Source organism: Ostrea edulis, chromosome 3, assembly GCF_947568905.1.
Source record: "Ostrea edulis chromosome 3, xbOstEdul1.1, whole genome shotgun sequence".
NCBI classification, from domain to species: Eukaryota; Metazoa; Mollusca; class Bivalvia; order Ostreida; family Ostreidae; genus Ostrea; species Ostrea edulis.
The window spans coordinates 50,884,076-50,907,427 of NC_079166.1; the positions used below are offsets into that span (position 1 = coordinate 50,884,076).

A 23,352-nucleotide genomic window follows, 5' to 3' on the forward strand; every position below is an offset into this window, starting at 1 on the left:
CCCAAGGGGAGCATCCTGCTGAATGGTCACATCCGCCGTCTACATATAACTCTATTGAAGACTAATCATATCTTATATCATAATACTCCTTTGTCCAGATTGTACCATTTTTGTGTTGGGATTATAAATGTTACACATCTACACGTTATCTGTTATACCCCTATTCACTGTAGTGTTTAAAAAATAATGCATGGCTCAGTCTTATCAGTGACATTTACATGTAAATAATTCCAATGTTATTTATTACAAGTGTTTTGATTGGACAGAAATAAAGCTGAACAAGAGTTTATACATCAATAAATCCGAAAACGCGATGTATTCATACACGCCTGAAAACAAATAACATAGTGCGGGGAAACTATTCAAATTTTTGCAATTGTTAATGAAGTGGATGAATTGGAATTATAAGAATCAAACATTCTTTTTGAAGAATTTATCGATGTGTAAACTCCGGCCATTTTACTCACAAACTTAACATAAAAGTGCTTCGCACTTTTATTCAGTTTGTGAGTAAAATGTCTGGAGTTTACACATCGATAAATTCTTCAAAAAGAATGTTTAATCCTATATTAAGCCTCACCCTATTATTCTTGGTGGTGGTGTATCGAGAGTTGCCAGTTTATAAAAACAAAAATAATTCAAGTTGTCTGCATTGTCTTCGATCACGCACAGGAAAAGATAAATCCTGCAATGAAGCTAACTTCAAGCTTTCGGAAACTCTCGGTGTTTATATACATGTATATATATGGAAAAACCTAGATTTTTTTTTTACGCAAATGACGGTATTTGAAACAGGAATTAATTTCTTTAGAAGGTAATATTTTATTTTAGCCTGATTGTAAATGCAGTGTACAACACCTCCGTCTATAAAACTCATTACACCCAACATAAAAGGGTTGGACTACGTTAGATTCATTGCAGGAGTTATCTTTTCCTGTGCGTAATCGTCGATAACATGACGGAGCAAGCGGCGACTTTTGATCTGGGAGATACTAATGAATTGAACTGCGTTATATGGGACTCAGTCAACGAGTGCGTTTTAGATGAAGAGGTGTTGAGCTTTTTACTTGATATTGAAATGGAGCTCGTCGAGCTGAGTTGCATTCCACCGTTCCTATGACACAACCGGTGTTCAACGTCTCCTCCAACGCAATGCAGCATAAATCCAGTCACTATTATCCAGTCATTATTTCATCATAATCGAGTACCGATGCCTTTATTATGGGTACCCCCAAGAAAATAGCTGATTCAGCATTTTTCCCTATGTTCAGAGCCATCAGTCTTCCAAGGTAGGCCAAGTTTGAGGGGTCTGTGTTCATTTAGTAAAAGCCTTGTCATATATGGCCAACTAATAAAATATTGAGGTCGGCAAATAATATTGTCCATTTCGACAAGGAATGCGAAGAGACTACCATTATGAAATCTGACAAAGTCGATAAAATCCACCACACAATGAATTTCACATACCATAACAACAATTATATCAATACCAAAGGGAAAAAATTCTCATTTTAAAATAATTTTAATAAATACTAATTTTGAAATTGGTAATTCAAAGTATCTTATACAAATTATAGTAATTATACACCAAAACTGTACTAAAATGCACAATTTCGAAATAATCCACATAAATCTGATCCCCTGATCGTTAAATCATGTAGTAGATAAAAATGTATATTTAAAAGATCATTGTACAGTTCATAATCAATGATTTTGGGGATTGACAATTGGGAAGTTATATTTGTATATATGTATTTACATGTACGAAGAAACAATAAGTACTTATTATCACCAGTTTCTGACTATAAGTCCCTCATGAAAAAAACATTCCTGTGGGGATCCGGGTTAGAACAGGTCCTCAGTACCCCCTTGCTTGTTGTAAGAGGCGACTAAATGGGGCGTTCCTTCAGATGAGACCGCAAAAACCGAGGTCCCGTGTCATAGCAGGTGTGGCACGATAAAGATCCCTCCCTGCTTAATGGTCATAAGAGCCGAGCATAGGCCTACATTTTGCAGCCCTTCACCGGCAGTGGTGACGTCTCCAAATGAGTGAAATATTCTCAAAAGGGACGTAAAACAATATTCAATCGATAAGAAAAAACAAAAATTTGTAAAGACATTTATGCTACTCCAACTTCTTTTACCAAGTGATCTAAAATTGAACAAGGGTTATATACTAAGATACATCAGCTTTCATTAGGAAGCCTATAAAGAAAAGTGTTTTCTAATATCATGTCTGTCTATGAACCAACTGACAGATAGACCAATATGTGCAAAGCAATACGCACATCTTCTTTCAAGGAGAGTTAAGGTGGCTCACTACAAATTGAAAGAGTTTTTCAAATCAGCACAAAAATGATTTAAACATGAAGGATATGATGATATATCATAAATATATACAATGTCAAAAAGGCAGACAATATGCAATTTTGGATAAAGATAACATGATTTTAAAAAATTCATTTCATTAAATAAAAATAAATGCTTTATTCACTGAGCCATGATGATAGACAACCAAATCGATCGATAAAAACAATTTCACAAAATATTCAAATTGCTAACTGGTGACGTTGTGTCATAAAATGTATAAGCCTTGGTATGAATATCTTGTAGATGAAACAATCTGCAAAGTTTTTTTTTAAATAATGTACATAACATTTAAATCCATAACATAACAATCAAAGCTGTCTAAATGTTTGAGGGATCTTGTAGAATTACTGAAGTTGAAATAGATACAGTATAGTAATATATAATTTTGACCTCGTCCCTGAACATGTACAAAAAGATTATTTCATGAGATTGACTTTTGTGCAAGATTTAACATGTGTAGGATAATAAGAACATTATTTACATGAAATGCTTTGACCTTACATGTAAATGCGACCTTAAACATGACTTTCATTCACTGGGTTTCTATCTATTTGTGAAAAAAGAAGTGACCTTGAACATGGCCTTTACTTTCATTAAATTTTATTTATCTTGATTAAGTTTCAGTCCTTCACTACAAGTTTTATGTTTTGAAGATTAAAAAAAACTATGATGTCAAATAAAAAAGCCCAAATTTGCATCCACTAAGTTTTAACAACCTTCAAATTATCACTATTTGTTCTATAAATGCTATATGGAGTATTCTGAGAGAAAAATTCAGTTCTTTACAAAATCCTTGCATTGTCTGTTTATTGACAATGGGGCCTAAAATGAGAATTGTTGTGTTTCCACTAGCTATTTATGAATTATACCTCGTACCCTAGAATTTAAAAAAATATATATTGTTAAAGAGATTTTTCAATAAACATTGTTTTGAAGTTCACAATTGTACTCATTTCAAAGGTACTTAATATCAAGCATATTTAAAAGTACTATTGATAGTGAAAACTGAGCCCCTCAAATCAACTATGTACCTGTAACTTTAAAAATATAGATTAGATTGTCTCTGTGTGTTCTTTTGAAAATAGAAGTTTGAGAATATACTATCAATCTACCCCAGTTTTGACTTGGATGTTAGCAGAAACACAAAAATTTATATTTTTGGTCTGATTCATAAAATTAAATACATGCAATGTGTGCATAATAGACAAATATAATGTAATGTAATTAAGCATCTTTGATCGTACATAGTGTATGAAAAGGGTGCTATATAAATATGGTATTATTATCAATCCCATCGTGTATTTTACCATAATCTATAACAATTGTGGAATTAAGAAATATTGATATTGATGTACACAGCACTATACATTGTTGACAAAGTCTCTTCTAATATTGAACATTGCTATCAGATCCATAACTATTTGCACTTCAGAAAATGTTCATCTGTGTGCAGATTTTCCATTGCTTCCAAAGGGAAACTCATTCACAGTTTCTTTGTTTTATTCTCTTTACTCTGTTTCAGCACCAGAATGTATTATTCAATGACCGAAAGCGAATATCTCAGATTCCGGTTAAGATTTTTTTCACCTTCTGTGGGAATTGGAATTTTTTCCTCCATTCTTTCTCTACTAGCCCCACCCAGCCCCAATCCCTATTGGAATAATGGAATGTGACTGGCTTTAAAATTTGGAATAAATCACAGATCTTTGATCTCCTTTTGTTACTGTCTGAGTGTTAGACAAAAAATGTCCCTGGCTCTGAAGATTTTATAGTAGAATTAAGCCTATGGAAGATCTTTGTAATACTGTATAGCACTACATTTCCTCGGTATAGACATAAATTTTATATCCATTTTCCCACCACCTAATCACTGCTACCAAAGCCACAGATTTGACATCACACTTAAAAAAAAACCCAAACCAGCTAATATTTTTCATGGAGCCGGAGTGGGACATTACGCATATTTATGTAAAGTTTCCTTACCAGCTTCAACCTGAATTGACTCCCTTGTGTGATGTATTCATGACCCATTCTATGTTTGTTTAGAGTTGTATCCCTTTGTCTGTACTCTCCTGACTAATGAGATCAATAAATCAGTTAGTATACGTAAATGATGTGATTTGTACCGTACATCACATGGTGTCAGATGTCGGATAAACCCATCCATCGCCATCCACAGAAATAAAATACAGAGAATTTTAGATAGGAATCGAGCGTACACCATGGCTATGATTAGTTCACCTATCACGCCCAGATTTAACTGAGAGGCCCCGGATCTCGTAGAAGAATGGCGCACATTTATTCAACACGTGGAATTTTGGATAAAGGACCCTCTGAGCTCGAAAAATGAAGAGAAGCATTGTAACTACTTGATGATTTGGATTGGAGATAAGGGGAGAGACATACATTACATTGTACTTGGAACCTGTCGGAGGATGACAGTAAGAATTTCATGATATGGAGTTACAGCAGCTCATGGATACGGTCTTAGTTGGATGGCCGAACAACAAAGCTGATCCATCACCAGAAATTAGGAACTACTGGAATTTCAGAAACGATATCTCTTGTATTGATGGTATTCTCATAAGTCTCATAAACACATTGTTTCGAAGTCGCTGCAAAACGAAATGCTGGAGAAACATCATATCGAACATCAAGGAATCGTCAAGACTAAAAACCGTGCAAGAGGCATTCTGCTTTGGAATGGTTTGGGGAACAGAGTTTCTGTGAGATTTGTGCAAAGTACCAAGCCACGAATCCTAAAAAGCGTATTACCTACAAGACCTTGGTCAAAGATTGCTATGGATCTTTTTGAACTCGATGGAACTCATTATTTATACAGAGAAAAAGACAAGCAAAACCAGTTTAAACATTATTTGGCGAGTATTGGCAGTGGTATAAAGCAAGAAGTTGTGGGATGCCATTCAATAACAACTCATGTATGGGCAAACCCACACAAAAAGCAACATCAACACAAAATACAACATCAATCAACAAGTTCAGAAATGACCACCCCGGGTCAACCGCGGATGGTTACTTAATTAATTAGAGTATGTTAAATTAACCCAATTTTTAGCTCAATTATGCAATGCATTATGATAAAAGCACTCATTTTTTCAACAGCAAGTTTCACCAAATCACAGAACAGTTTCAAATTCACTGGCAACACAATATATATGGATCAATTGAGAGTTGATTTAGAGTTCTGGAATCAGTTGGGAGTTGTGATAATAGCAATCATTTGACAACAGTCACAGTTTCACAAATTCAGTCACAGTTCAATTGCACAGAACAGTTTCAAATTCACTGGCAATACACCAATATATGTAGAATCAATTGACTTGGTGTGCGCAAATGCCTCCATCACAAAAGATATGCCACGACAACATAACGGGAAACAGCTACCATCCCGTATACTAAGGCAAGGAACGAGTATCTGAAAAAACACAAAAAACATAAGCCAGTATCCAGACCTTAAAAATTGTCCCTATAGCATATGGGATGGGTGGGTGGGATTTTCAACAGATGCCATAATACAATGGCTATCACAAAAAAGATACTTCTCAAATTATTTCTTCGACTGCTCTGGTTGAAGTCAGCATCAGAAAGGAGGCCGATCCCGATAAGATGCACACTTGTACTTATTTATTGGGGCCCAAATATCCCGCACCCGAATTTAATGCGAGTGCTTCTCGTAAAATAAGGCATCTATTTTGTATGAAAAATAGATGCTCTTATTTACTCACTGTTGATTACTTGTCAAAGTGGCCAGACGTGTCTAGACTCGAACCATTGACATCTAGGTGTGCGATTACTCATGTAATGAGTATGTTAAGAACATGTTAAGAATGTTTCCATTATTCTGAACGATGTATGAACGGTTAGCCAAATGCGAGATCCATATGGACAGTGGACAAGCAGGAACATCAAAGACTCGCATTTGGCTAAACGTTCATACATCGTTCAGAATAATGGAAACATTATTTCTTGAGGCCAACTCGAGTTAGAAGTAACTTTGAATGCACAGTTACAGAGGATACTTCAATATCCAGTGCTCCGTCGTACAGTACGCCAAAATCAGAAGTCAATGGAACCGAAACTTCTTTGTCTCATTCTACAGCTTATGATGAAATTACTACTGTAACACCCACAGGGGCTAAGCCCGCTTTGGGCCCGAACCCTGCGATACCTTAAATATAGAAAGGGGTCTAACTCTGACCCAGATAAAAAAAAATAACCACTCGCTTCAAATGCCTAAAAAAAACTTAAATTAGGTACGCTATGCGTAATTTGCCGGTCTCCTTGCATAGATTAACGTTTTCACTACTTGCATGCCAAATTTCAAGTCACAAGTTCTTAAAATAACAAATATATACGTCATCGTTCTCTCGATTTGACTTGTTTATTTTACTAGAACATTTACCGGTCCAGGTCACGGAGTCGTTTCTCGCCTATGACAGCAGCGAAATTCAGACTAGTGTGGAAGATTTCGGACCTGTCAATTAAATTTTCACATCAATTATACACTACTTGCTTCCTCATACCTTAATAAAGTTCTCTATGTTCGCTGTATCTGGGTCGCTTATTTTACAAAACATCAACTCCTGACTCTAACTGTCATTTTGAGAAACGCAATAAAGACCCAAAAATATCTAAAACTTTAAAGAAGGGGAAAATGGCTAAAATAATCTAAATGAAATAAAATAAACAAAAACAAAAAATTAAGAAAACCAAAAAACAATGTTCAGTTTCCTTCTCTAGGTGCAATATCACAATAATAATGTTTTGATCAATTTTAAGGTATTTGAGATTTTAAGTCTATCGGGTATTAGTGCTTTCATTAAAATGGCAGATCTTGTCAACAGTTGATGCTGCTGAGGAAAAATAAGTCGTGTAACGTCTACACGAAGAACATTATTAAAATATGAGGAAATAAGTAGCGTATAATTGATGTGAAATTTTAATTGACAGGTCCGAAATCTTCCACACTAGTCGAATTTCGCTGCTGTCATAGGCGAGGAACGACTCCGTGACCTGGACCGGTAAATGTCCTTGTAAAAATAAACAAATGAAATCGAGAGAATGATGACGTGTATCTTTGTTATTTTAAGAACCCGTGACTTGAAATTTGGCGTGCAAGTAGTTAAAACATTAATCTATGCAAGCAGTTCGGCAAATTAAGCATAGCGTACCTGATTTAAGATTTTTTAGGCATTTGAAGCGAGTGGTTAGTTTTTTTAATCTGGGTCAGAGTTAGACCCTTTTTGATATATTCGATCAGTGCATACTATCTATTCAAGATATATTACTGGATTCAGGTACTCTTCACACAATTGCTCTGAAAAAATATAGTTCCATTCACGATCAGCAGATACAGGATTACAACAAATGTATAGAATATCGATGTGTATGTAATACGTGGGAGAAAACAAAATTAAAGTCAAATGTTTTTAAGAAAAATCACGTTCCCCCCAGAAATGTATATAAGAAGTGTTCATATTCCTACGCTAGCTGCCTCCTCAGTCTTTTCACGAAATATAGGTCATTCTTCGATTGAAAATTTTTTCACGATTGATTATACTATTGCAACAATTATATTACTTTGATGAATATTGTTCGTTAATTATCATACAATTTCTTCTGAGAGAGAATGTTAATCATTGATTTATGTGGGGTTTTCCCGTTGTTTAATGACGGAATGCGTATACAACACTCAACACCTGGATTCGGACCACAATTAAAAGGTGAAGGTCACCAGTCTGAAGACATTTGCAATGTATTCAGTGTGACATATACATGTCTATTTATTCTTTTAAGGGTTTCTTTGCTGTTAAGGTTATACCATAGACAAAATTTGGAGAAAGTGTAGATTTCATCAATCCTTCTTGTTTTTGCCATTCTAAAGTTCACATTAATTTGTTACATGGTAAAAATTAGAGTACAATTGTATTTATTCCGAGAGATTTCAATTTTTTTTTTACGTCTTTGCTTTGAATTTCCATACAGATATAAAAGGAAAAATTTGGGAAGAATGATGAAATAAGACTGGTTTGATAGGGAAATTTTGTGATAAAAATTATCATTTTTAGCAAAAAATTAAGCCTGCACAAAGTATGTGCCCCAATAAGTTGTATTAATAGGTATACGCATTCTCATGTAGTATTTTTAAAGCTATACTTTTCTGCTGTATTCTAATAAATTTGCTAATCCCCAACTTCCTTGATTTCCTTCTTTATTATTCGACAAAAAAGCATAAATATCTTTGTACCGTATTTGTGCCATCTATCCATTTTTTCATATGTCTTGCAAGCACCGGTGTGTGCACTGTGACAAAAGACTGGTGACGGTATTTGCTACGGACATGAAGGACTATACACCAGTTTCATAATAAGTGCAGTCTTTTCTTAGAGATCAGCTGAGCATAGTGAAAATTCAAGTAAATTAAAAGTCGAATATCTTAGATATGGGGTAACCCATATCTATTCTTGTCTATAGTTATGGTATCACAGGGTTCGGGCCCCAAAACGGGCTTTGTCCCTGTGGTAACACCTGATGCCAAACCGTCAGCAATTAGCCCTGCTCATGTGACCCGTAGTGGCCGTTGCATAACTATTTCTGAGCGTTACTACTAGTGAATTCAGTGATTGGAGTGAATAGTGTATCATTGTGATCGGTGCTTATATGTTCTGCACAGTTATGTATAATGTGTTCATTTATTTGCTTTAACAATCAAGTAGAGAATTGGATTAAATTTTGACATGATTGATTTAAGTGATTATATTTTGTCAGTAAGTAATTTACAATTGGATTGTTGATTTCATTCATATAACTTGAAGTGTATTTTGGGACTGGATTGGAAAAACAGCTTATATTGTCATTCTTTGAGATGGTGATTTACATGTATATTAACAGGTCAATAATCAAATGCATGTTTAAATTTATTTTGAAGTAATTTTGCAGTTATTTTGTAGTCCATCTTAAAACAGTCAAAAATATCATTTTTATAAGGGGAAGGATGTGATGTATTCATGATCCATTCTATGTTTGTCTTGAGTTGTTTCCCTTGTTTGCACTCTCCTGACTAATGAGATTAATAAATGAGTTAGTAAACATAAATGGCGTGATTTGTACCGTACATCACACCTTGACCGATACCAAAACAGGTGATGCACCTCAATCTGCCTTCACCTTTCTGGAAGAGGAGTTGTCTATGTTACAGGTTGACCGGGATAGCTTCCAGGATTAACAATCAAAAACAAGATTTCAAACGTTTTCACTTTATATTGCAGACATATTGTACATAATCATTATCCACTGCTGGCTCAGGTATTCGTTACTAGCAATGCATGCTCACATTTGGTCCGGTTTATGTGGAACACCAAGTGCCAATAAGGCATTACATCAGGACCTCAGAAGTCGTGTCTGTTACGAATTTCGAAATTAAACTTAAAAGAGTTTGACAAAAGGAGAATTTTCAGGAACCCGTGCTACTGTATTGCGTGGAACACGGTCCGAAGAGAGTGAAATCCTAAACTTAGGTGAATAAATACAGGTATCGAGGGGTACTCTAAAGGGTGTTTGAGTAGAGGATAACTGAAAACATACTATACAAACACGTAACACCGTAAATGTGACAACACCCCCCCCCCTTTTTTAGAGAAGTATGCTAATACTTTGAACACACATTTATGAAGGCTAAAAACAACAGTCCATGTATATACAAATATCACACAACATTAATCACTGTCTACTTAGATGATCAGCTCCTTGGTTATCCTTTCCTCTGATTGCAATGACGCAGTATCGATACAATGCCCATCACATGATCCTAGCGTTGATTACTTTGGCTTTTTTAAACAATCCAATGGTTGATGATCAGTTTCAATTAGAAACTCGAACCCATAATGTATAGAGGGAACTTGGGAGACAGCTCACACCATCGCTAAGCATTCATTTTCAATTGTGGAATACTTACATTCGCCATCCTTTAGTTTCCAAATAGCATATACCACTGGAAGTTTCAAACCACTTTCATCATCAAACTGCATCGGAACTGTACCTATTCCCCTATCTGAAGCGTCAGTCTTCTTGTCTTTGAGACTAAGATCTGAATTCATATTTACTATTGCTGAACCTCCTATATCCCCAACACTTTGTATTTCAGATGCGCATGTCAACAAATAATGTCTCTTCAGTGATGCTCAAGCCGACATTTTGTAAATTCGAAAAAACAATCAACTTGTAAGAGCTAAAAGGAAAACTAGAGTGCCAAAAAATGGAGCCAAATTCGTCCAAGGATAAGAACTATACATGAGGGAGATAATCCTTAATTTTGAAATGAATTTCTAAATTTTATCCCAGCAATTAAATATACATCCGTATTTTCAAGCTAGTAATTTAGTACTTAGCTACTTCAACCTACCTTTCATGTCAATCTGGTAGTCTACTTTGTTCAATTTCTTCTTGACGCTGAACTGCCATTTCCATTGCATCAGCAGCTTGTTGGAATATGTGGGTATCAACACTAACACTCGATCCCCTACCTTCATACTCTGTGCTCTGGTAAATCTGTTATAGGATTTCGCCTGTCTTTGAGAAGCCTACTCTTGGTTTTCCCTGACCATCTCTGCCATCGTCTGAAGATACAAAACATACTGATAAATATACTTTACCCATCGTGGTATTCTCTGTACTGATTCATCCGTCTGCTGTTCTGCTTTGATATCCTCTGGGACAATTTCCTCCTTGCGGATCTCTGCAACTCCCGACTTGAGGATATGGTTTTAGTTCCGACTTGGCTTGCTGGTAGGTTTCTACAGCATGTATCTCTGACCATTGAGAATCTGGCTCTCCTGGTGGTCTTACCTTCTCGACGTTGCCAATAATGAGATAGTAAACTGGCCTGTCCATACACCATGCCTCAAAACGTTCCTATGATATAGGGCGTATCAATAAAAATGGAAGTAACTGGTACTCTAATAGATGAACCATCGGCCAAGATGCACTTTTGTAGTTTATCTTTGATTATATTTACCTCATCAATCTTACTTTTCCGTACCACTATTCCACTTCATCCTGTGTCTATCAACACAGTTACTGGCTTACCTTCAACGTACCCTGCTGACAACGGCATGTTGTGATGTTGGTCTCTATAGCATGACTAGAAAACAGTGGTAGACGAGATTCAATGAAATTGTCATTGTCTCCGTAGGCATCGTGCTAATAAAGGCTGTAATGGATGTCGTTTCCTGTAACTATGCTGCTTCTTCAGTTGTGATGGCGGCAACCTTCGGTTTTGATCTGCACTCCGAAGCAATGTGTCCCAACCTATTGCACTTATAACATCGTCTTTCAGATTTAGTAACAAATGACCTCTTAGTATCATGATCTTTCTTACCTGAAATGTCTTTGTGATTTCCAGGATGAGTATTTGATGGAGATTGAATTTCTTCACCTTTGCATTGATAAGGGTCACAGCACTGATCACTCTTGCCTCTCAATATTGATCTGCCAGCTGTGCCATGTCCTGAATATTCTGGAGTTCTCTCTTTCAAAAACAGGGTGAAGACTCTACTACAAACATTAAGAAACTGATCACGCAATACCAAATCAAACAATACTTCAAACGTCTCCACTATGCTTGCCATTTTAAACACCTTTGCAAATAACTACTCATTGTAACAGAAAACTGTTCAAATATCTCACCCGCATCTGGTTTAGCTGATCTAAATTTCCGCTTAAACCCATCTTCTGTACGTTCATAGCGCTTTAAAAGCCAATTTTAACTGATCGTAATCTAAAGCATCATCTGCTGGTAGCAATGCATAAAGCCCTACCTTTTAGAAGTGCAATAAGACTCATAGCTTAAGATGATTTCGGCCATTTTTGTAACTCTGCATATCGTTCAAATCTGCGCAATTAGCTATCCATTTCACCTTTCCCATCCTCAAAAGCTGGGATTTTCGGTCCCTTCAACTGAACACTCACTTCATCGATACCTGCGGCTTTAAGTTTCTCTTTCTGGTGCAGTATTTCATTTGTTGCTGATGGACCAGTTGCTGCAGCTGCATATCTTTCTCCTGTTTCTCTCTCGTTCGCATATATTCTAACTCTTCTCTCACTCGCTCCCTTTCTGTCTGTCGCTCTTCGCGTTGAATATCCTGCTGAGCTTTAACAAATTCTCTAAGAGTATCCTTCTTGTAACCTAACGATACTCCATAGTCAATAATCTCTTTCATAGCTTCTGCCATAATGAAAGTTCGTCTAACAGAAATTTATACAGACAACAAAATAAGGCCACTGACAAAATAAAGTTGGTTTCTGCTTCCACATCATATGTTCTTGTTCCAAACTTTGGCGGGCAGAGGTGTAACTAGCGAATGGCAATGTTTCCTATATTTGATCTACTTGTACCTTGGACCTTTAAAGCTGACATGAATTAATAAATACGTACACCTTTCTCATCTTATCCGCCATATTTCTCTCAGGTAGCCTAATTTACTCTACCCGTATATACCCCAAATGTAATTGTCACACCTGAGTGATTTTTCTAGGTGGATTCGACCAGTGCACATCTCCGAAAGTAATATATAGGGAATGAGAAACAAATAAAATCACATTTTAAAACATTATGATTTGCTCAAAATTACAAAATATTTATTGTATACCAATGCAACATTCTGGAAATTTAGATAAGTTAGACAAAAAATGGCAAAAAAAAAAAGAAAGAAAAAAAGAAGCTTTTCTTGCATACTTGCAAGTGCATGGAAGTATTTGCAGTTTCTTATAAAATAAATGCGGCGAAATCATTTGCCAATTACATACTGATAGTAAGAATGGAATAAGCAAAGAGCATAAAATATATTATTTATATCAATTCTTGCAAAATAAAGGTGCATGCCATATGCATAATATGTAATGCACACGGTATATTCGCCAAAAAAAAAAAACAAGAAACAAAAAACAAACCGGTATCAAATACGGGCGTCTATTCAACAGGTATCGGAGGTGTGCACTTACCGAAAATATTAGATTCTCTTTATTCTGATAAATCCACGAAACAAAATGATAAACTCCATTTGTATCTCGTTAGAACTTTACAACACGTTGTCATTCCATTATACAGACTGCGACACACGTCACCCGTGCCAAACAGGGTGTCTTCAATCAGGGGAGATGTCAGAGTCGAAATTTTTTCCCTGCATTGAATGCTTGTCTGGTCGAGGTTTTGCAGTTTATAGAAATCGGGAATCTAATATCTCGTTGGATATATTGCGTGCACAATTCAAAATTTATCGATGATCATATACAAACTTGGATATACAAATAAGGGAATAATGATCGAAAATGCGTTTATTACATTTGCAATCCATAATAAACAGTTGATAATACAAACACACATATAAAAGGAAATCTATAAACGAAAATATAGTTTTGTTGTCTCTTTTGGGACCACATAATTATTTACGGTCTCTGTATTCATTGATTGAACAGGAGAGAGAGAGAGAGAGAGAGAGAGAGAGAGAGACCGTCCTACTTCGATGTACAATATATCATTTCACAGAAAGAAAGAAAATTGATCACTGATATAAATGTAAGCTTACAAGCATTAAAAATTTCCAGCTATTTAAAAATTTATGATTGACAATATATTGGAAACTTACAGTAGTTATTTGCATCAACTCGATGCTTATAATTGAATTAATTATAAATTTAAAAAAAATATTAGTTTGAACTGTACATGTAGAAAATACTGACTTTGTATGTTAGAATAACGGGGGAAAAAGTAAATTGTCAAAAAAGTGGGGGAAGCAGACCAGCCTTCCTGCCCACCCCAACCCTCTGTATACGTGCCTGAAACAACATATCAATTGGTGTTGAAAGCAAGGTGCATATCTGCATTTCATTAAATTCCAAAGGAGCTCGAATTTATGTGTTCCCCTATTAATTATTTTGTATGCAAGATTCGTTCCTGAATTTAGAATCATGCTTTCAGTCAGAGCAGAAATTAATTCATTTTGAAGTACATCTAGTTTGAATGCAAATGTTGGGTTCCTTCTTTTTATTTCATCAGACTCATTAGAACCCCCTCACCCAAACTATGCAGCTTTGTTTCTATTGATATCTAAATCGGTATATGAATCCGGATATAAATTATGTAATGTTTTTTCGTGATCATATAGATATTGACACTAATAATGAAAAAGGAAATGTTTATACTTTTGCCTTTTGCATATCCTACTAATGCATACAGTATATTGACATTGTAATATATAAAATAAAACATCAACACGAATTTTACTGATTTATTAATACTAACATCTTATCGAATACATTTGAATTTGAAATTTCGACTTACAGCGGTATGGCCATTGCGCCAGATCTACAAAATGAAAATATTTATGAATAAATTACACTGAAGTAACCATTATGACATGTTACAGAGAGGTAAAACACACATATGCTATAGTCCTGCAATGCATGCATGCGATTTTTCTGAATACATGTATTTATGTATTCGTGAATGTACAGTCATAGGACATAATTATTCGCCACTTTCAAAATGGCTGCCATGAAACGCACGTCCACTTGGTGAAGTTTGAAAGTTGTTTGCTGTGGATAGAATTAAAATCTTACCTCAGTATTTGGTCAGATTTCCTTTCATCCTGATTACCTCCTTTAGTCGCCCTGGTATAGAATTATAAAGGTTCTGTACATAGTTTAATGGAATGTTTTCCCACACAGTCCGAATTTCCGCTATAAGATCTTGTCGAGAGTTTATAAAATGGACACGGGTTTCTAGTGTTCTTTTCAAATGTAACCATATGTTCTCTATTATATTTAAATCTGGTGACTGTGCTGGCCATGTTGTTGTATTAATATTGTTGTCAGCTACATAATCTTTAATAATTTTGGCTCGATGAACAGGGGCATTGTCGTCCATGAAAATGTAGTTGTTCTCCGGGAAATGCCTGGCTATTACTGGCCATATATTATCATCAATTATTTGTAAATATCTTTGAGCATTAATGTTACCTTGGATATCAGTCAAAGTGCCCATACCTTGAAAACAAATGCATCCCCAGATCATAACACTTAACTTTCGTCGCGGAGCAGGACACGCTAGTTGGGGGTTATACTTTTCATCCGCTTTTCGCCACACGTATACCTTGTTGTTATCCCCAATAACAATCTGACTCTCATCACTGAAAATCCATTTACACCATTCTTGCTGAACTGTCCAATCTTTCCTCTCCTTGCACCATTTTACACGTTCTTTTTTATTCACTTCACGAACTGCCACTTTCTTCTTTGCAACCCTCCGTACATATCCTAATTTTTTTTATTTTTCTTTCAACAGTTTTTGTACAAAATTGATGATTCCTATTTTCATTAATAATGCCTGTTATGTCTTTGTAAGTACGTCTCCGATTTTCTTTGATGACCCTTGAAAGTTTGTTAGAATCCCTCTGCGTGAATAGACACTTACGGCCCCTTCCCGTGCGATTTTTCACATCAGAATGCTGTTTGAATTTCTTAATAACACTTCGCACGGTAGATCTGGGTATTCCTAAAGTCTTTGATAAGTTAGAAACATTTCCGTTCACTTTGTGTGAATTAACTACGAGATTTCTGACTTCAATGCTCAGCTCTTTCCCTTTACGACCCATTTCAATCAACAATGTTTACTAAGTTTATGATCAATAGCAGACGAAAAAATGTATGTGTACACGTCATCAATTTTAGTAGCTTGACCCTGTTGTAAAAATATGAAGGGGAAATTTGTTGTCTATTTATAGCACGGGGGTCTATTTTCGGTTCCTAATCGCAAATACAACGCCATTTGCGCACAGGGTGGCGAATAATTATGTCCCATGACTGTAGTTCCTACGCTTGAAAATATCTTGGTCTTTATGCATTTTGTTTTGTGATTTTGGTTTATCATTCCTTACACTGTGTAAATGAAGGAAAACTTGGTTAAGGGTACAATTTTACACCATACAATAAGTATACATGCATGTGTTGCAAAGCAAAATGTACATGTAATAACCAGACATGTATCGTCATTTTTCATGGGGGGGGGGGGGGGGGGGGGGGGGGGGGTACAACAGGGGAAAAAATGGAAAATTCGATTCTTCAAAATTTCTTGCCATTCAAAATAATAATTAAAAAAGATGAACGAAAACAGCAATAAAATAAAACAAAACACCCAAACAAACCAAGATGTTTTGTCCAATGTTCAAAGTCCTAATATTTTTTTTTTTTTTTTTTTTTTTTTTTTATAGTTTATTTATTTAGGAATAGTCACATATACAATATAAATACAAGACAATGAAGGGTTAAAGAGTCTTTTACTTTGACTTTCTCAATAATTTCCCCCTACACTTCATTTTCTTCAATTGTTGGGGGTGGGATGGGGTGGTTAGAGTCCTCTACTATGAGCGCCTCATAATATCTTCATTTTCTTAATTGGTGGTGGTGTGTGTCTTCTACTATTATATCAGAACTTTCAAGCTGGGGTCAAGTGGGGGGAGGGGTTGTCACCCAATATATCTTTTATTTGCATTATAAAATAACAAAAAATGGATATTTTTATTAAAGATGGGGGACATACATTCTTGTCCCCTCCCCTTGATTCTATGTGCTTGATAGCGACGCATAATATGATAAACTCGACTATTACATTTTGCATTAGTACAATTTGCGTCGAGTTCAACGCAGAATGTAATAACGCAAAATGGCATAGATATATAAGATCTATTGTGCGCCAAATTAGCATAAACTGAAGTAATTGAAAATAACATTATTTAAAGATATGTTTAATTTTTATTTATTGCATGCTTTAAATGAATCAAATAAATCTGTATTATCAATTAATGAGAGCTATATTGAGTTACTAGTACTGTTCTCTTTTATCGAATTAACGATATCATTTGTCTTAATAAGAGCGCGATTATTACAAGATCATCGATATTCTCTCTCTCTCTCTCTCTCTCTCTCTCTCTCTCTCTCAGTGTAAATATTATATTCTGATACTTCCCCTGATTGAAGATAGCTGATCGGCACGGCCGACTAAGTGGATCGCAGTCTGTACAATGCACAATGGTATTTACTGTTGAAATGCAAATGGAGTTTATCGTTTTGGCCTCATGCTTAACCTGGGTGTCTCTCCCCATCTGCATCAAAGCATGAGGGCAGGTTACTCATGGCTAGGTGATATGTCATGTTGTGTTGGTTGGTTTCACTTAATGCTTGGGGTCCGATGCAGTCAGAGCTAGGTCCCCCTCTACCTCTATAAAAAGGAGGAGAGGCTACAAGCCTGTTGGAATTAAAACTGAACGGTGACTTGTACAGGTAGCAAGCGAGAGAGAGGGTGAAAAAGCTGGGTATTGTATACCTGGCCACCAGGCGTGGTTTGTAATTTAAGACATGGGGTGGTTCCATGTTAAGCCCGGGTCCCTTCTGGCACTCGCATCAAAGCGGGGCCACTAGTTTTGCCCACCGTTCATTGGTATACTAGTTGTCTCCCTAGATTTCTACAAAAATTGTGCGGCCATTCTTATCCACTACTAGTGTAATATAGTTTGATTGAACAATAAAAGGTTAAATACAACTTGGTGTTGTCATTGTGATTCAGAGCCTAATTTGGATAACATTGTGAGCGATGTTGGCTCAGCTACATGCTACACTTTACTTGTTCATTTTCAATTAATAAGGATTATTGAAATGAATATAAGATGATCTCTTTTAATTGAGTGATAACCTACTATATATACAAATTGATGGAATACAACTTTGTACAAGTTGACTATAGAGATACCCATTAGTGGTATGAGCTACCAAATCATACCACTTCCTCTTCCTGTTTAAACCTCATTGAGTGGTAGCCATAAGCAGACAGCTAGTACGGTTTTAGTTTGCAGTATAAAGGCCCCAGGGTTTTCAGGTTGTCAAAAAACTTAGCAAGTCTACTAAACCAACATTCGATTGCTGAGGAAAAAATTGCAAAAGAGGTCAGTTTAGGTCGGGTAGCAGGCCCCTTCATAACTCCCCCATTTCCAACATTACAGGTTATCCATCACTTGTCATACCCCGAAGCATCATCTATTAATTACTTCATTGATTCTCAAGACAGTTCAGTTACTTATTCAACAATTGATGATGCTGCAAAAATTATTTTCAAACTGGGCAGGGCGGGCGGGGGGGGGGGGGCATTTCTGGCAAAGACAGATATCAAATCTGCCTTCAGGCTGCTGCCAGTCAATAGTCGGGATTTTGATGTATTAGGTTTTCAGTTCAAACATGCTTTTCATTATGATAAAATGCTCCCTTTTGGATGTGAAATAAGCTGTGCCATTTGGGACAGATTTGCCAGTTTCCTTCATTGGTTGATCCACAGTCATGCACCTAAGACCCACATTCTACATTATTTAGATGATTTTCTCTTCTGTGCTTCAGAACGAACCATGTGCAAGCTTACCTTGGACACTTTTTGTCATTTATGTCAGGATTTAGGGGTTCCCATTGCGAGTGATAAAACTGTAGAACCAACAAAAACCCTGGTTTTCTTGGGCATAGAGTTTGATACGGAGGAAATGATTATGAAATTACCTGAAGAAAAAATCAGGGATATACATGAAAAACTCCTGGTCATCATGGGATTGAAAAAGGTTAAACTCATCCAACTACAGTCCATCAGTGGACTGTTGAATTTCGCTTGCAGAGTGATCGCCCCTGGTAGGGTCTTTTGCCGTCGCCTCATCAATGCAAATATCGGTCTCACTAAAGACTTCCATCATACCCGTGTTACTGCAGAAATGAAGGCGGACCTTCAGGTTTGGCTTGCTTTTCTCAAGTCCTACAATGGCGTCTCAGTTATTGGTGAGGGTTATTGGGTAAACAGCGAAGCAATGCAGCTCTTCACAGATAGCGCTGGAGGCGAATTCGGGGGGTTTGGAATTCACTTTGCAGGCAAATGGGCTTATTCACAATGGCCTCAGGATTGGTTCATGTCAGGAGTCACTCGGGACATGACTGTTTTGGAATTGTTCCCAGTCATTGTTGCAATTCAAATTTGGAAAATGCAGTTTTCCAACTCAAAAATCCTTTTCTACATTGACAATATGTAGGTGGTAAATGTAGTTAAAACAGTAACATCAAGGTCCCTTAGGGTCATAAAGCTGGTTAGGAAACTTGTTCTGACTTGTCTTGAGTTCAACATCCTTATTAAGGCCAAACATATCCCTTCCAAATCAAATTCAATTGCAGACGCTATCTCTCGTTCACAGTGGGGAAAATTCCGGCTGATGGCACCAACAGCAGATCCATTGCCAACCCCACTACCACGCAATATTTGGGATATCTAACCAGTGAGGCAAGCAAACTGTTACATGGCGCTCTCTCCGAAAACACACGCAAAGCCTATCAAGGGGCATTGACTAATTTCAAAACATTTTTGCTCAGAAGTGGGTCTTCGTTCCAATTTCCTATCCTAACGGACCAACTCCTTCATTTTATTGCCCATCTTTCTATCACAGGTAAAGCTTATAGATCAGTGACCATGTATATAAGTGCTCTATCTTATGCACATAAATTAAAAGGTGTTCAGGACAACACTCAAACATTCATTGTTAAAAAAGCCCTGCAAGGTCTTCACAGAAAACAAGGCACTTCAGTGGACCCAATATCAATTTCTATTTTAGAACAGGTCATCGATGCACTCCCCGCAATTTGCAAGGCTCCGTACGAGGCAGTGCTATTTTCTACAATCTTTTCCATGTCTTATTATGGGCTCTTAAGAGTAGGAGAGGTCCTGTCAATACAACTAACTCAGTTGTCAATCTACAAGGACAAGGTCGATATAATAATTCCAAAATCCAAAACTGACCAAGTTGGCAACACGGCTACATTACATATAGCTAGGCAATCAAATCCCAAAATATGTCCAGTTCACTGCCAACTTGCGTTAATGCACATTCGCTCATGCCTTGTCCCTCACAATATTTTCGTTCACTAGGATCATCGCCAGGTCACTAGGTATCAATTTAATTTCATTCTTCAGAAAGCACTACAGTTCAAAAATATACAAGGTCACTTTAGGCCACACAGCTTCAGAATAGGTAGAGCCACAGATTTAGCAAAGCTGGGGGTTCCAGACTCAGAAATCAAAATTTTGGGAAGATGGGAATCCAGTGCATTTCAGAATTATATCAGATTATAAATTCAAATAAAATCAAGTTACAGGTGTGAAGTCGGTGTGGATTGTTGGAACCTCCATCCCCTATTGGGCGGGTGAGGGGGCTAGGAACAGACCAGGTGGGAAGAATCTTGACCTTGGAGTAGACATTTTTTGGAAGGGGGTTAGAGGACTGAAATGGGAATCACTGGACCAGATAATTGTGGAGGAGCCCAGGAACCGACCACAGCCAGATGTGCTCGTCATCCATGCAGGTTCCAATGATCTTACATCCCCGGGCAACGCCACAGTTAAATTTTCACATCAAATTAAATGTAGCATGTACCGCTATAATGCTTTGTTACCTAAGACATTGCTTATTTGGTCCACTATTCTCCCTCGTCGTTACTGGCATGGGGCACCTTTAAAGAAGGGGGGACCCAAAATTGATTTGAAACGCCGCAAGATCAACAAATGCTTGAAAAAATTTATGACATCTGAAGTTAATGGGGCGTGTATCATGCATGATGCCAATATTGATGTGCGAAAAGCACAGCTTTTCAGACTTATCAGATTCAGGCAATAAGGAACGCTTGGATAATTTACAAAGAGGGTTGCATTTCATTTTAAAGGGAAAGGGCAAAATCTTCCCTCCTCGATCTGGATAACCCTCTAATTGTACATACCGCTTGTAAGTTTGGAACGAAGACCAAAAAAAAATTTGTGGGGGACATCATATCAATGTCAGTGGCAGGGTCTAGGGAGACAACTGGCCTCATGCTTAACCTGGGTGTCTCTCCCCATCTGCATCAAAGCATGAGGGCAGGTTACTCATGGCTAGGTGATATATCATGTTGTGTTGGTTGGTTTCACTTAATGCTTGGGGTCCGATGCAGTCAGAGCTAGGTCCCCCTCTACCTCTATAAAAAGGAGGAGAGGCTACAAGCCTGTTGGAATTAAAACTGAACGGTGACTTATACAGGTAGCAAGCGAGAGAGAGGGTGAAAAAGCTGGGTATTGTATACCTGGCCACCAGGCGTGGTTTGTAATTTAAGACATGGGGTGGTTCCATGTTAAGCCTGGGTCCCTTCTGGCACTCGCATCAAAGTGGGGCCACTAGTTTTGCCCACCGTTCATTGGTATACTAGTTGTCTCCCTAGATTCCTACAAAAATTGTGCGGCCATTCTTATCCACTACTAGTGTAATATAGTTTGATTGAACAATAAAAGGTTAAATACAACTTGGTGTTGTCATTGTGATTCAGTGCCTAATTTGGATAACATTGTGAGCGGTGTTGGCTCAGCTACATTTTACTTGTTCATTTTCAATTAATAAGAATTATTGAAATGAATATAAGATAATCTCTTTTAATTGAGTGATAACCTACTATATATACAAATTGATGGAATACAACTTTGTACAAGTTGACTATAGAGATACCCATTAGTGGTATGAGCTACCAAATCATACCACTTCCTTTTCCTGTTTAAACCTCATTGAGTGGTAACCATAAGCAGACAGCTTTGAAAATTACCCACCCAGCCCTCAGATAATTGAACTTTCAATTATAAATAATGAAATATGATATTTCCCAACTTTGAATTAAATTATATAATGCTTTCATTACGTAACAATAACAGCACGTCGCGCTCCCACTTCCTAACAACGTATAGGCCTAGATTAAAAAAAATAATGATTAATAAAATTGCTTGAGTAAAATAATTTAAAAGTATTGCGATTTTCACTATAAATTTTATTTTTATTTTTTCGAAATGCACCCGTGACAGTAGGCCTAGTTGTCAATGATAGATTCTACGTAATCGTATCATAATTTACCCCTATCTAACTTATCCAAAAATAAATTTTAAAATAATTGCACTGTTTATTTTAGAAAAGTACAACGCTAATTACAGTTGTTCAAAGAAATGGCATTACCAAATAGTGTTTAGACAGCGATCCCATGTAAACATTATTTACTCGCAAATGCAGATTTCATACTCGCTTTCCTCGCTATATTTGGGTCGCTATTTGTATGCACTGGTGGCTAAAAAATATAAGACTCGGGAAATTTGTCAACATCGAAATAAATGTTATCTATGGTAAATAAATTAGGCCCTTAAAACCCGAGTTTTTAAAAATATCTAACACTACTTTTACAACAAGTTGATCGACGAAGGTCGCATATGACGTCACTGTACCACGTGACTACCTATCTAATTAACTAGGCTTTTTGAAATCGGGGCTTCGATTTAAGTCCGTTTGTGGTTAATTATCGCAATACTTCAGGGATTACAATTAATTTCTATAAGCATAAGGAAGACAAAATGCATATAATTCTGTATACTTTGAAAACACGAGATGTGTCCTTTAAGGCAGGTCATGCTTCATTTATGCACGTAAACTGCATAAGTTTTAAAATCTGTCCTACACAGAGAGAGGGAGCTACTAACTTTTAAAAACTATTTTGGTTGTTTACATGAGAACATTTTGTATCATGACAAGCATGCGCTTCCGTATGACGTCCTTGCATGACTGTTATAAATAGATCACGGATGTACTTTAATAGAAAGTGTACATTAGTTTATAACCTTTCACACGGTGTATAAAAAGTATCTAAAAGTATGCGGAATAGTGTGTTACTTTTGCAGATATATTTCAGTGTATGACAGAGGAAAATCGGATCGACATGCTAAATGGAATGTTTTCCCCGTTAAACAAAATTGTCAATGTATGAAATCAACTTAATTTCATAATATAAATGAATTCTCAGCGTTTCACATATATATCTCATATATCCCATGTCATA

General features: G+C 36.6%; 1 pseudogene; it reads left to right on the plus strand.

Moving 5' to 3' along the window:
* The first annotated feature begins 18,692 nt into the window (after positions 1-18,692).
* On the plus strand, positions 18,693-20,590 carry LOC125676447 (uncharacterized; annotated as a pseudogene).
* The last annotated feature ends 2,762 nt before the right edge of the window (positions 20,591-23,352 follow it).